This window comes from Elephantulus edwardii, unplaced genomic scaffold (assembly GCF_000299155.1).
Source record: "Elephantulus edwardii isolate Elephantulus edwardi_28Jun2011 unplaced genomic scaffold, EleEdw1.0 scaffold00243, whole genome shotgun sequence".
In the NCBI taxonomy this organism is placed as follows: domain Eukaryota; kingdom Metazoa; phylum Chordata; class Mammalia; order Macroscelidea; family Macroscelididae; genus Elephantulus; species Elephantulus edwardii.
Window position 1 is genome coordinate 714,510 of NW_006399993.1, and position 2,835 is coordinate 717,344.

At 40.6% G+C, this 2,835-nt stretch overlaps 1 pseudogene; it reads left to right on the top strand.

The window, feature by feature from the left end:
• LOC102859247 overlaps positions 1-1,858 on the top strand; it is a 4,549-nt pseudogene extending 2,691 nt beyond the window's left edge.
• Positions 1,859-2,835: the final 977 nt, after the last annotated feature.

A 2,835-nucleotide genomic window follows, 5' to 3' on the forward strand; every position in this document is an offset into this window, starting at 1 on the left:
TTCCTTCCTTCCTTCTGTTCTTTCTTTCATTCTTTCTTTTGTTCTTTCTTTCATTTTTTATTAATTTTACTCTTTCTAGGATGCTTTCATCCAGTCTTCCTTCTCAGAGGAGAGATGCACAGTTAGTCAGAAGTGAGGCTGTCAGTTACTGTGACCTACTTCACGATATGACTCCAGCTCCAAAGACTTGATAGTCACAGAAGCAACAGATTTAGGAGAGGAAAGTAGTGTTTGTGATTGGAAATACTGTATCTGAACACCTGAGAATCATCCGTGCACAGATGTTAAGTTGGTCTTTGTTCTTGGTCACAACTTTATGAGTAGCCCTAAGGTCAACTGTTCTCTAACATTCTTATGTTGTCATCTCCTAAAGACCTCTGGAACCCCCCCACTGCCAGCATTTCTCATGACCTTCTGCCTCTTCTGACCATTTCTCCTACACACAGACCTGCCCCCATCTTCTTTGAACCCCGACTGATGTTCTAAATTTCTTTACGTCCGCCCAGCAAGTAAGCATCTGCCACTCCCAGCACTCTGGACCTTGTTACATCACTTTTTCTTAACTTGTACCCCTCCATTACCACATCATTCTACCTTTACATTGCACTTATTCATGTAAAATATCTATTTTTAAAAATTTTATTGATATTTTAAAGAAAGTTTATAGAAAACTTTCTTTTCCATTCATTCATTGTTGCACATTTCCCTCCCTACACCTCAGCTCCAATTCTCCTTTCTCTTTAAAAAGATTCTTTCATTGTTGCACAATTTCCTCCCTCCCACCTGCCCTCCAGTCCATTTTGCTATGCACCTCTTATTTTGGACTGTTGTCATGCAAATAATACCTAATCATATATTTCTTTTAGACAGTTCTTTCCCTCATCTATTTAAATTCAGTGTTCATTATTTACCCTTCTTTTCTTAGTTTTCCCCCAACCCTCATGTCAGTCCTGTTTTATCACAGTAGCATTATACAGTATTTGTCCTTTTGTGACTGAGATATTTCACTCAGCATAATGTCCTCCAGGGTCACCCATTTCGTATAATATTTTATTAGTTCCTTATTTTTCAATGCTGCATAGTATTCCATTTGTGTGAAGATACCACAGCTTCTCTATTCCTTTATTTGTTGGGCACTTGGGTTGCTTCCATCTCTTTGCTATTATGAACAATGCAACAATAAACATGGGTGTGCATAAATCTGTTTGGGTGGCAGTTCTGGTTTCTTTAGGATATATCCCCAAGTAGTGGAATTGCTGGGTCAAATAAATGGTATTTCTATTTGTAACTTTTTGAGAAAGTGTCATACTGCCTTCCATAGTGGTTGCACCATTTTACACTACCACCAACAGAATTAATAAGAGTTCCAATTTCGGCTTCGCGTCACAGGAAGAGTTCACCAGCAGGTACCAGCAACCATGGGATCTCTGCAGCTGCTCAGATCCTGATCCTTTGTGATCTCCTCTGGGGCTTCTGCAGCCCCAGCGTCAGGGCCCAGAATCCTGGGGCCCACCCCTCACACCCAGGAAGCATGGGCCTGGACAAGAACACCGTGCACAATCAAGAGCACATCATGGAACATCTCGATGGCGTCATCAACAAGCCACAGGAGGATCTGTCCTCGCAAGAACTGCAGCTCCACTACTTCAAAATGCGTGACTACAATGGCAACAATTTGCTGGACGGCCTCGAACTCTCCACGGCGATCACACACGTCCACATGGAGGAAGGGAGGGAACCTGCCCCACCGATGAATGAAGATGAACTAATTAGCCTAATAGATGGTGTTTTGAGAGACGATGACAAGAACAATGATGGATACAGTGATTATGCGGAATTTGCAAAATCGCTGCAGTAGATGTGATCTGGCCATCTCCTAACTTTATGCAAATATGACCCATTATAATGTGATTGGACACTCTCTTAATGCAAAACAACTCATTTCCAACTACTGCCGCAGTATTTTGGTTATATATATAATGATAGCAACTTGTTACACTGGGGTGACAAAGAAAAATCAAGAGAGAGAAAAGGAAAGAGAAGTGAGACATAGTGTAATCCCCAAGTACTGCTAAAACTCTTATTGGATAAGGGCCTGACTCAAGAATTTTGTAGAGAATCTTGTGTACTTGGATCTGCGTACTCAGGAACTTGGACTGGACTGTAGAATACTGCTGGTCTCTTACTTTTAACTCAAGCTTCCAAAAAGTGAGAGAGCAAGCTTTGCCAAAATGGACCCTGTTTCAGTTAGCAGTGATGGAAGGGGTGAAGCAAATGCCAAATGTTTCTCTCTGTGGGTCCCTTCTCTTCAGGGAAACATACGTGGTCAGTATTCTGTGAAGGTCATCTGGCCTAAATAATTATTTCCACTGTGCAAGTGCATATTTCTAAGACTATTTCAAAGTCACAGCATAAGAAAAATGTGTAATGTTACGTTCTGCTGGTCACAGAGTCCAAAGTTTTTTTTCTCTCTGGTATTTTGGAATTGATGGACCACTCACCTAAGTGATTAACCCCTTTCTATACTTCACAAACTCCTGCCCCCTTCTTTGCATTCAACATGAGAGAGGCCTGGAGTGTAAAATGTTCTCTGTGCTAATTAATAACGAATGTTTTAACTTTCATAATATTTGTATTTAACTCTGGTTTCCAAAGCCTTGTTTTCTGCTACTTGGAAACTATTAAGAATGCAGAGATTTACTCTTTCTCCTCAATACAGAGAGGATAAGGCTATTAGTTGGTCTGGCCTAATGAGAAGTTAAAAAAAGTTTATCCACTAAACACAATGATGAGCTTTGTGTTTTAAAAGCATGTTCTTGAAGTGGCCACTTTTAA